This window comes from Heliangelus exortis, chromosome 1 (assembly GCF_036169615.1).
Source record: "Heliangelus exortis chromosome 1, bHelExo1.hap1, whole genome shotgun sequence".
NCBI lineage: Eukaryota > Metazoa > Chordata > Aves > Apodiformes > Trochilidae > Heliangelus > Heliangelus exortis.
In genome coordinates, this window is record NC_092422.1 from 56071601 (window position 1) to 56083822 (window position 12222).

Here is a 12222-nt window from a genome sequence, read left to right on the forward strand (position 1 = left end):
GCATTTTTTCTTCCTCCTATATTACATCACCAAGCTTTCTCCCCATGTGACAGTTTTTGTTCTTTGCTCCTTCATGGCCATTGCACAGATTGCTATAAGGAACAGCACCTGCCGAATTCCCCAAACATTTTGAGCTTTTGTTCACTGGCCAGATCCATATCCTGGCTTTGCTTTGGAATGTGTGAATGCATCTGAAACAGGAAACTTCTCCTTCATATGCCCGATCTTGAATGCTGGAGTCAGTATTTCTCCTGTCAGTCCTCAGTCTGAACTCAGTTTCTACCTCTTTGTCTGAGTACCATGCCTTCCCAACCACATCCCCAAAACCTACCACGTTTTTAAGCATCACTTAATCTAGCCAAAGTCAGGTGCTTCCCAGCAATTCTAAGCCTACTGAGGTAGAGAGGCTTTACACAGAGCATAAAAGAAAACTCCTAAGAAAGAAAAAGCTTTTAAAATAAACTTTCTGTTAGATTTCTTTTCCTTTGGAATGATAACTTCTTTCTTTTAGTTGGACTTCAGGGTACTCCTCTGATTTAATTGTTTAAATAAACCTCATCTTTTCCTCTCATATTAAAATCTTACTTTTTTTTTTCCTTTTCTTTACTCCTCATTTATCACACACCCTCTTGTTACATTTCTAATAAGTGTCAACTTTTTTAATTTCTTCCCATTAACTTCAAATAAGATTTTATGTTTGTTCTGTCATCTTAGTCCATAATTCTACCTTGTGAACTGGAAGTCAGTAGAACCCATTTATTAATTATTGACTCTATACTGATAGATACTTGGTGCACTCCTACTCAGTCTCCATAAATCTCTAAACAGGAATTTGGTGATATGACAAATTTCATTATGATAGCTTTGTAATAATGACCAGAAGCTGAGCCAAGAGATCTCCCACACAGTAACAAAAACCTGAGGAGAGTCCAAAACTAATGGCTGTACACTAATTTCCTTTCCAAACTATTGCATTCAGAGACACTAATAGAAGGAAAGTCCTTCATATCCTGAAGCATGTGTTAATATTTCAAAGCAGGAGAAACAGCAGCATCCAATTATATTGTATTTCAGGCATCACTTGTCCTGTGTTCTGAAACCTGCAGTTTAGTTATACCAAGGGATGCCATTTTATTTCCTTAATATCAGAGTGTTAGGTATTGGTTCTCTATTTGAGTAGTTCCCTTCCAACAAAACAACAAACAAAAAAATTAGTACATGTGAATTCTTAGCTGTGAAAATTTTCTCAATTCATAGAGAAATTAACACTCGCATACCAGACACTTTGCTTCATATTAGTAGTTTAGAGAAAATTATCTTAAAATGTCATTAGTTACAGTAGATTACATATTTTGAGAATGTCTGCTGAATATTAAAGAGGACGTTGTCTTCACAGCACAATACTTGTTCTTACTAATGCCCTTCTTAAGACCTACTCGAAATGCATTTTTAAAAATCAGATTTCACTAAATTTCTAGTTATCTATATTTTTTAATGCATATATTTTAAACCCCCCTTTAATTGATGTTTCCTCTCATATTGTCTCATTACACTCAATGTCAGTTTTATCTTTTGGATTTTCATAAAATAATTATACCGATTTTGCTACAAGGAAAATAAATTTTTTAAAAAGTGATGGAAGAAAGAAAGAACATTTGATTGCTTTGCTTAGAGGAATCACTAATTGGTCTTTTTAGGCATACATTAGTTGGGGAGAAATTATTAAAAGCATTGATAAATAATTTGAGCTACTTACACAAAAATTCTGAGGATCTATTATTAAGAGAGTATGCTAGAGGGCTTAATGTAACTTTCAAGGTAAGAAGAAACATTCTAGGAAACTAAAAAGGAATAGACCTTTCTGTACATTTTCCAAGTATTTGCTTTTGTTTCAAATATAGCAGCGCAAACCATCAATAGCAATTGCAATTAATACTGCACAGTATAATTTTATTTGCCTTAACCTCTCCTTGAGCTGGGACATCATCCTAAATCCATTGTGCCATATGGCCAGGCAGATGACCAGATCATTTATATGTTTGCCAAGCTGCTGCAGACTTGTGTTTGTGCAGTGTAATGCACCACCTGAAAAAGACTGAGAACTCATCATTACTTTTTAAAAAGACACCTGACATTAATTCTACAATGGCCATCACCCATGACAGAGTTCTCTACATCAGTGATATTCAGTCTAATAATAAGCAACAAATACTTTTCTTCTCACTGGAGCTGCTCTCTGGTCTACCTTTTTAAAATGTGAAACCTAAACCTTCTCCCAGCTCCCTACTTCCAGTTCCTTTACACTTTCCCTTAATTCCCACTAGGGAATTAGGAGTTGGTATTTATTTACTCTGAAACCCTCTTGAACAGTGATGAACTATATCATATTCCAAAGAAACAACTATTTATTGCCTTGAATACTATCCACTGAATATTTGATGTCTTGAATAAATTCTTTTACTAGGGAATAATCAGTTAGATGCACCAGTCTGTTTTTCTGGCAGAAGGAAAGCTAATATGAGGAAAGGCAAACTGAAACTGTACATTTTCATATCCAGCTTCACATCTAAGACATCTTCCAGGATTCCAGAGTAGGTAGAAGCAACAATAAGAGTGGCAGCTCTTAACAGGGTTGTGGATGACTAGTCTCAGTGAAAAGGAAGATGCTCGGCATCTGCAGCTTTAATAAACTGAGGTGAAAAGTTAAACTAATTGCAGGACAAAGTGGCTTTTTAAAACGGGTAATTTTCAACTGACCAACATTCCCATTATAAGGAATTCTGTTTATAAGTTCCCAGGAAAATATATTTCACTGTCATATCTGTGAGAGTGGTAATTTCTTGACCTAGTGTCAGCAAAGGCAATAGACAGGGAATTTTTTGTATTCTACAAAGCATAGTGATATGGAAAAAGATAGATACCTCTACCTTAGCAACACCCTCTGCTATCTAAGGGCTGAACAAATCTTCATAAAATCCTATAAGGAGACTAAACTTTTGGTATTAAAATATTTATTATTCTTTATCCAAAACAGGCTTCAAGACATAAGTGTAGGGACACTAATGGAGTTCTAATGAGCTTCCAGATAGATCCCAATACTTCTGTAAAAAGAGTTTTGAAGAGCTTTGGAGCTGAAATTTCATTCTGGTTGCTACTATGCAAAGAAGAACACCATATCTTATGAATCATCTGATACAAATAAAACTTTGATTGTAATGTGAACAATTTTCTACATCTGTTTTTTAGCCCAAATGGCATTATTGATGTGCTCAGAATATCAAAAATCTTTTCTGATATCAGTGTCCTTTGCTCATTGGACATGGGACTGAAAGTGTCTTCTGTACAGTTCTCTTCAGTGTCAAAACAAATCTCACATCAGGGATTCTTGAATTCATGTTTTGAACATGGAATAACTTAAAGACAGCAAAGCTAGAAGAGATTTTTGCTGATTTTTATTATATCAACATAAAGGAAAGAATAGGTGTTTTTCAACTGAAAAAAAAATTAGAAAGACAGAAATTAATGCCATAATGCCATATTTTTAAATAACTTCCATGGCTACTGCTGTGTTACTTGTATGCCCTTGACTTAGGTGCAGGGCTGGGAATTTTTGTGAGTTTAAAAAGTAAACTGCCTCGTTATGATCTTAAACATCACTAAAATTGATCCTCCAGTCTAAGTAGTTCCAGCACATATTTACTTAATTGCTCTAACTGCTTAATATTGCCATCGAATAATGATGAACACTGCTGGGAAACCAAAATGTGATTAAACATTTTTTATGGGCTATGTCTGTAAACTCTTATCTTGGATGTATGGAATGTCACAGTGTATTCCTTATATAAGAATACAGAGCTGCCTCTCAAAAAATATTCACTTACAAATCAGGTTAAGGCAAGAAGTTTTACAGAGAACTCAGTAGACAGTGAATTCATTTAACAGTTTCCAAAAATACTGTGTTTGTAGGCAGGATTAAAAATTGCAAGGGAAAAAGAAACAAACAAACAAACAAAAAACCCAAACAGATTAAGGATTGGAAAAGAAGATAAACATGACAACAATAGTACAGGTGCTTTCAAATAATTTCACTGAGATTTCTGCATTTACACAGTTCTTTCCCTTAGTGTATTGTTATGCAACTCTATGCTTAATTAAATTATGTTTTTCTTGACTGTGAGACAGAATAAAAACTTTTAGAAAAAGGTTTTATTTCTCAATATAGAATATTGTGATTAAGGCAATATTTTGCCCAAGTTTTTCCTTACGTTTTGCTTACTTTCCCTGAATAGATGAAGCTTTGCTTCCAGCATGAATTGTCAAATTATATCACATAAACTATAAAACAATTATATTGTGTGTATCAAGATGTTGAGCTGATGATGATTATAAAAATTTTATAATGATGATAAAATATACAGCAGTAGTAGGTGATAATTATTACAGAACGAGCTAACATTATGGATCAACATTGTTTTTCAATATAAACATCTGCACTCTAAATAAAAAATGATAGTCCTTACCATAATTCATTGTAGTCATAAAGAAATAACAGTTTTTCTTTGGTTCTGTTCTTTGGTAAAACAGAATTCTTACCATTCCTCAGCTCATGTAATTCACTACTGTGTGTCAGTGTTACAGCCACCCACTTAAATCCATGTAAAACCTCAAAATTATATCTGGTCTGCCCTCAGATGAATATTTTCAAAAGCAGAACTATATTGCAGTACTTATTGTACAAAGTGTTTTTGCTTGAAAATGCACAGTGTAAATAGTTGGTCTGAATGCCTTTTGCAATCATTTTAGACACCTCCTTTTTACAGACATCTTATTCCTTATGGTTCATATATCCATTCCATCAAATTAAAAAAATGCCTTTGTGCCAATCAGCTGCATATTGCTGTCAAGAGTTTGCCAAGTGCATTAGAAACAATATATATGCAGAATAATGCAAATGAAAAGAGGATGCTTCATCCACTGATGTCCATTCTTATTATTTACTGCTGGTGAACACCGTGCATGAATGGCTTTTGGTTTGGGGGAGAGTTTAGAATAATGTGTGTGTATAATAAGCTGTGGCCACTCACTTCACTGTAACATGGTCCAGTGGAGCAGGTAGAGGCTGGAATTGAATTTGTAGAGGAGGCCATGGGAGCTTTGTTTCTTCTCTGTAAGGATATTGCTATATTTTATACCCAGTTTTTAGATGCTTCTACACGAACTCACTTTTGACTGGAACACAGAAACCCATCAAGAAGCAGCCTGGTTCCTTACTTATAATGGCTCCATCAAGTGGCCCACATGCTCTATTACAGCCAAATATTTTTGCCTTTAAACCTGTACCTAGCATATTTCCCAGCCAAGGAAACTAAATATCAATAAACCTGAACCTAATATTATGGCTCAGTGGTACCAGTGTGATGTATCTGGGTCAGAATAACTCGACAAAAAAAATTTTGTCTTTTCCTATGTTCTAAAATAAGAAATTTTGCAGAACGAATTTGATGTCACAAAAGTGGTTTTATTCTCATTAATGCATTCTGAATACAAAAGGGAAGTTTACTCCTGGATAGCCCTTATATTTCTGTGCTCATGGGTGAGCTTTCCTTTTTATCCTTTTTTAAAAAATCAAACAAACAAACAAAAAACTCCCCCTTTTTTTATCCTTTGGGAGATATAATTAAACAAGATGAGAGTTGTCATCTTCAGTATTGTCATTTCCCGAGCTTTTATAATAACACAGACACCTCTCCAATTTTAAATGCTGGCCTTAAAGTTGAAGAATAGTGACCTAAAAGTGCCTCTTTCTCTGCACTGATTATAAAGAGGCACTATGGGTGACCAGCTAAGATACAGACATTTACACTGCACACGGTTACAGTTAGTCAGACAAATTGCACATCTTTTCTCTATAAAGGGGCTTGGAAATATTCCAGGAACATGATAATAACTGCATCGTTGTAGCTTTCAGATTCAGAGATCTCTCTTTGAAACATCCCCAGACTGAGATTTTGTTGAGGTATCACTTAAAAACCCTCTGAACCTTTCTTTAAAACATTCTCAATGGACCTTGATTTGCTTGAGCAAACAGGTTTTATGAGGAGTGACTTGTGAGGAAATGCCATCAAAATGAAAACTGTACTTCAATCCAATCTCCATATCACAGCCAGGATTCTTCACATGCTCCAGCAGCAAATAGATGTGTGTGCTAGTCTAGGAACTGTGATCTAAATACTCCTAGGAGAAAGAGTTTTTTAGTATCAAGATATCCCAGGCTTTCTTAAATTTCTCAGTAACTAGTAGAGACCAAAACAGATGATGCCCAGAAATAAGACAAAAAATTGTTAACTCCAGCGATCTGAACATTATTATTATTTTTTTATTATTATTATATTTAAAATCTTTTTAATATATTTCGCTGCTGACCATAAATCTAGCATATGTTTAAGACAATGCAGAGAGCCTCTCTCTATCAAGCCTCTGCAAGCCTCTCTCTATCATCTACCAACAGTCCTGGCTCACTGGGGACATCCCAGATGATTGGAAGTTGGCGAATGTCACGCCAATCCACAAAAAGGGCCGGAAGGAGGACCCGGGAAACTACAGGCCCGTCAGCCTGACCTCAGTGCCTGGCAGGGTTATGGAGCAGATCATCCTCAGTGCAATCACACAGCACCTGCAGGATGGACCAGGGATCAGACCCAGCCAGCACGGGTTTAGGAAGGGCAGGTCCTGCCTGACCAACCTGATCTCCTTTTATGATCAGGTGACCCGTCTGATGGATGAGGGGAAGGCGGTGGATGTGGTCTACCTGGACTTCAGCAAAGCCTTTGACACCGTCCCCCACAGCATTCTCCTGAAAAAGCTGTCAGCCCACAGCTTGGACAGGAGCACCCTGTGCTGGGTTAGGAACTGGCTGGAGGGCCGGGCCCAGAGGGTGGTGGTGAACGGGGCTGCATCGAGTTGGCGGCCGGTCACCAGTGGTGTCCCCCAAGGATCAGTGTTGGGCCCAGTTCTTTTTAATATCTTTATCGATGACTTGGACGAAGGGATTGAGTCCATCATCAGCAAGTTCGCAGATGACACCAAGCTGGGGGGAAGTGTAGACCAACTCGAAGGCAGGAGGGCTCTGCAGAGGGACCTGGACAGACTGGAGAGCTGGGCCGATTCCAACGGGATGAGGTTCAATAAGGCCAAGTGCCGGGTCCTGCACTTTGGCCACAACAACCCCATGCAGCGCTACAGGCTGGGGACAGAGTGGCTGGAGAGCAGCCAGGCAGAAAGGGACCTGGGAGTCTGCATTAACAAGAAACTGAACATGAGCCAGCAGTGTGCCCAGGTGGCCAAGAAGGCCAATGGCATCCTGGCCTGTATCAGAAACAGCGTCACCAGCAGGTCCAGGGAGGTGATTCTTCCCCTGTACTCAGCGCTGGTGAGGCCACACCTCGAGTACTGTGTCCAGTTCTGGGCCCCTCAGTTTAAGAAGGATGTAGAGGCCCTGGAACAAGTCCAAAGGAGGGCAACCAGGCTGGTGAAGGGACTCGAGCACAGGCCCTATGGGGAGAGGCTGAGAGAGCTGGGGCTGTTCAGCCTGAAGAAGAGGAGGCTCAGGGGAGACCTCATTGCTGTCTACAACTACCTGAAAGGAGGATGTAGCGAGGTGGGAGCTGGACTCTTTTCACAGATGACCTCCAACAAGACAAGAGGACACAATCTTAAGTTGCGCCAGGGGAGGTTTAGATTAGATATTAGAAAGAATTTCTTCACGGAGAGGGTGATTAGGCTATGGAATGGACTGCCCGGTGAGGTGGTAGATTCTCCGTCCCTGGAGACATTTAAAAAAAGACTGGATGTGGCACTCAGTGCCATGGTCTAGCAACTGCTCCAGTGGGTCAAGGGTTGGACTAGATGATCTCTGAGGTCCCTTCCAACCCGGCTAATTCTATGATTCTATGATTCTATGACTGAGACTGGAGATCCTTCACTGTAGTATACAAACAGCATCACTCAGGTTTTTTATTTTTCTTTACTTACATATGAACACAATAGTATCAGCCAAGTAACTTTTCAGTATCCTTTCTCATTTTCTTGATCATATGTAACACTGGATCTTGTCAGGTCAAATCAGAAATATTAGGTTTTATTTGTATAAGAATGTAATTAATTCCTTGAAGATTAATATCCAAAAGTATACAGACATGAATTTCAAGTTTTCATCTGTATACTTAGCTGTGAGAAACAGTTTTTTCTCTACAACACTCAAAGGTGGGATCCCCTTTAATTTTGCCTACTCTGCATTGACACAGAGAGGATTAGGGTTCCTAATAGAAACTGTTTCAAGAAGGGAAGGATAACAGCCATATAAGTCATTAGTTTGATGGGGAAAAGGTTTGAAAATATAACTTAAAAGCTACTTAGAACCTAAACATGCAAATAGTCACAGGAATTTGTAAAGAAGAGACAAAGCATCTAATTTGATAAATCATGTATCATAAAAGTGAGGCATATTTTAACATGTAAACTGTTCAGGTATAATCTACAAATTGAGAGATTACAGAGTGATAGAGACATACAGTAATTCATGTTGGAAGGGACATCTGGAGATCATCTGTCTGGTCCAATCCACTGTTCTACTTAGATTAGGCTGCTCAGGACCTTGTCAAGTTTTTAATAATGGCAGGGATGAAAAGTGCACAGCCTCTCTCCACAGCCTCTTTCACTGTTTCACTACCTTGTTGTGAATTTTTTCCCACTAATATCTATTAAAAATTTCTCATGTTGCAACTTCTGTCCTGGAATATGCTCTCTTAAATTCCTGAAGGAAGAAACATCTCCCCTTTGGCATCTTTTCCTAAGACTGAATAAATCCTTCTTTCTCAGCCTCTCCTTGTTTATTACACTTTAAAACAACCACATGATCTCAGTGGTCCTCCACTGGGGAACCCAAAACTGGACACAGGACTCCAGATGAAGCTGACAACAGCTGAGTAGAGGGAATCAACCACTTCCACCAACCTGCTACCTACACTTCTGCTCACACAGCCCTGTGTACAGATGGTTTTCTTTGGTGCAAGGGCATACTGTCTGCTCAGGTTCATCTTGGTTTCCAGCAGGACCCTGAAGGTCTTTTCTGCCCATTTCTAGTAGGTCACAACTCAGCCTGTACTTGGTCTTATTATGGTCTTAATATGGTCTTATTCCTCCCCAGGTGCAGGAGTTTGCATTTTCTGTTTTTTGAACCTCATGAGTCCTGTCAGCCCATTTCTCCAGCTGGTTGAAACCTTTTTGAATAGCAACCCTGGACCACAGTATATTGGTCACATTCTTACCTACATGTCCACAAACCTGGGGAAAGAACACTAAAACTGTATATATCTGACTCCATCGTAATGCCTCCAAGCATCAGAGCTAGACAGTCCCACTGTCAAAAGAGCAAATAAAGCGCCTCTAATAACGAATAAAAATTTAGAGTAAGAGCACAAAAAGAAACACTAAATGGATGTTAAATATATATATTTCTCTTGAACCACTTCCTTCCAGAGTTTATATTCAATATCTGCATTGTGATCCAGGATGAGGGGGTCTCTTGAGGACAGTTCTGATAACACAGCAGTAAACAAACCCCACAGATGGTGTTTGCTTTTTTTGCCTACCAGCCTAAGGTTTACAGCACTTTGACCAGAAAAAAAATGGGAAACACGACTTCAAAATTCTCCTTCACCTGAGGAGAATCCTGTTTCACAGCTCTAAACTTCCAGGAGTTTCTCATAATCCTCAGGCTTAAGTTCACAATGGGGGGAAAATATTCCAGTTTCTCCTAGTAAGAGACCGACTGGATTGCTGCAAATGAGAGCATTTTGTAAAACAGAAAAAAAAATGATGTCAGTACAAGAAGAGGCTAAATATAGCAGTTAGGTGCCCACTTCTGTGGTTTTACTTAGTGCTCTCTGGACAGGGAGCAGGCAGAAATTTTTCAGGAAACAGTCACTGGATAAAGGCACGAGAACTTAATTTCAAAAGGAAATGGTTATTATGTTGACACCCAGTGAAATTGTTCATTAAGAAGTTACAATATTTGTGCTGATTTGAGCTGATTTTCAGGCAAGTATCAATTTATTTAACTTTATGATCACAAGAGAGTATCACTAAATATTTCTAAATGTTACTTTAGTATTCACCCCAAAGATTTTTAATGATTTAGATGGCATATTTCACCTTTCAAATAAGTGACTTGAAATCTTGGTCTCCTGTGAAACATGGGTGAAGCTCTACTGAATAACAGTATCAGAATCTGATCACCATGTATTTTAAAGATTATGTGTATTTTTAAATGCATCTAAATTTTAAAAAATATTTAGATACTTTTAAATATTTTAAAATCTGATTTCTGTTGAGTGAACTATATTTGGGTTTGGTATGATATTTAAAAATTATTAAATACTATTGTAAGGATATAAAAAATTATGTGGTGTGGATTTTTGTCTTCTTTTAGTAGCATGACTTCACTTACAAATGATTGCTACCAAGCCTATTAATTGCTAAAGGGATAAAAGAAGCTAAGAAACTCTTCATTATCTTTGTGATAATACTAAGATTAATGAATTTTAGTGATGTTTTCAATTTATTTAAATTGACATTTAAATTTTAGGAGCCAATTTTATTCCTAGTGTAAATCAGTTACAGAAGATATGAGTCAGTTTCATGTTTGAATCAAAGTTAACTACAAAAATGATTGCTAAAATATAATCAGTCCTACTCTAATGATTTTTAATAGAAGTGGCTTCTGTTATTTAGTTCATCTCTGCCATAAATTCTAATCTGAGTTTGTTGATCCATTAAGCATGAAAAAACAGTAACTAAGATTATAAAACCAAGACAAGATATCTCATTTTACCTCAATCTGTAGTTATGATTTCGTGGGACTGTATGTGATAGTTCTTATGAAAAAGCCAGACATTTTACGTTGTCAGTCTTACTACCTTCTTTAACTCTTGAAAGATGAGTTCTTAGCAAACAGAAATACCCCCTTTTAGGCTTTGTATACTTAGTTTCCTAGAATCTGGGAGAAAAAAATAAAAAATATGGCTAAAATGAAAGGGCTAGCTTCCCCAAAGTATTCTAGTTCCTTAAGCAGGTCATGCTCCCACTTGTTTGTTCTCCCTGCTTTCAAGAATCTTTTATCCTTTGTTGCACAGTAGCAAAGATCTGGCAAGCAGAGTTTAAATAGTACAAAATCTACCTTGATCTTTTTGCAATTTGATGTTTAAAAAAAAAAAAAAGAAAGTGAGCTCTATGGGTAATGTGAAATTATTTGACTGCAGATCCCAATTGACTTAATGGGACAGAATTTCTGCCACCGTCTCTATTTCTCACAAGCCAAAAACTTTCCAGGACTTCGTTACAGCAAAGGAGAAGTCTTACAAGAAACACTGTTTGTCACATTGATATGGTGGTTCTTTTTTTCTGAATATATTGTCCAGTGCTAATACAGACAAATTGTTACAGACTTTAATGAAAATTTCCTACTGATTTATAACTTGCATGCTGCTGCTTTTCTTGCCACAAGAAGCACAGCTCCCTAACACCCGTGGAGCAAGAGAGGGCACTGAATGTGGCACTTGGAATCCAAATACATGTTCACAGCCTCACCAACACACGTTTTTCTTGCCAAAAAGCATATACTTCTAGCCTAACAGTGCATATTTCACTTAACAGAAAAGATAAGAGATGTATTAGGAAATCATCCTAAGACTCGTGATATTATAATATGTATTATATGATATTAAAGTATTTAGAGATTAAAAACTCCCAGGGTGAGAGTTATTTTTTTACTACATTCATGTATTATTTCAACATAAGAATTTTTTGATCCTTCAATAGAAATTGAATACAGCCTAGTAACACAAATATTTTACAATGTGAAATCTGAGAAATATTTCTATTTAATGGGAAGTTCAAATCAAGCTACAGAAATGTCAAAGTCTTGGGTAATTTTCCTTTCAACTTACATATATAATTGTAGTTGAGTAACTTGGTAATTAGCTACTGTACTTGAAAATACTGAACTGCCTGAAACTTAAGAATTTCATAATTATTTGATAGAAGAAACTTTTTTTTCTGTCAAATGAAAATCCATGCACTTCAAGGTAAGCACTTCAGCAGTAAGTTAACTAATAAGGAGGAAAAAGTCTCACATGTAGGAGAGCTCTCCTGGGTGGTGACTTA